Source organism: Mustela nigripes, chromosome 17 (assembly GCF_022355385.1).
Source record: "Mustela nigripes isolate SB6536 chromosome 17, MUSNIG.SB6536, whole genome shotgun sequence".
NCBI lineage: Eukaryota > Metazoa > Chordata > Mammalia > Carnivora > Mustelidae > Mustela > Mustela nigripes.
Genome location: NC_081573.1, coordinates 20,230,243 through 20,231,171, shown reverse-complemented (window position 1 = coordinate 20,231,171; position 929 = coordinate 20,230,243). Strand labels below are relative to the sequence as shown.

At 31.9% G+C, this 929-nt stretch overlaps 1 non-coding gene across 1 annotated transcript; it reads left to right on the top strand.

Annotated features, from left to right (window-relative positions):
* The first annotated feature begins 525 nt into the window (after positions 1–525).
* LOC132006252 (U1 spliceosomal RNA) lies at positions 526–690 on the top strand. Its single transcript, XR_009401034.1, has one exon. It is a non-coding gene; the product is annotated as a U1 spliceosomal RNA (small nuclear RNA).
* The last annotated feature ends 239 nt before the right edge of the window (positions 691–929 follow it).

Genomic DNA, 929 nt, shown 5'->3' with positions numbered 1-929 from the left:
AGCAAATACATCTACACATGATTAGAAGACAGATTCTACAGATTAAGCTCACGCAAGTTATTAAAGAAAAAACCCTTCAGGAGAAAACCCCCAATCCAGAGTTGCTACAAAATATTTTTTCCACGTCCAGTTTTCAATTTAAAAAGTCAAGACATATAAATACATAGAAAAGTATGATCTATACTCAGGGAAAAAAGGAATCATTACAAATTAATGCTGAGTTTGCCCAGATATTGAATTTGGGTTTAGCAGATTGAGACTTCAAAGTAGCTATTATAAAAAACATGTTCAGAGAATTTAAAAAAAAAAAAAAACTACGTTCAAAGAATTTTTTTTTAAAAAGACCCTGTTTCACACCATATGCAAATATTAGTTCAGAATGGCCCAGCAGCCCAAATAACAGCAAAACCATAAAAAGCTTAGAAGAAAACATAAGGGTAAATCATCATGATCATGGACCTGGAATGAATTCTTAGATAAGACACCAAAAGCTTGAACAACAAAAGAAAAAAAAAATAGGTAAATACATTTACCTGGAAGTGGGGATATCATGATCAGGAAAGTGGTTTTTTTCAGGGCAAGTCTTACCACTGCACTCTAAATATGTTGACCCCTATGATTTTTCCCAAATGTGGGAAACTTGGCTGCATAATTTGGGGTTGTGGAAAACTATATTTGTGTTCTCCCCTGGGAAAAAATAAACTAGACTTCATAAAAATTAAATATTTTTGTGCATCAAAGGGTATCAAGAAGGTAGATAGACAACCTACAAAATGAGAGAAAATATTTGCAAATCATATATCTAATAATACTCTAGCATTCAGAATATACAATGAACTCTTACTCAACAACAAAAGATAAACTCAACAACAAAAAGATAAACACCCAACTTAAAAATGGGCAAATTACTTGAATTTGTCTTTTTGCAA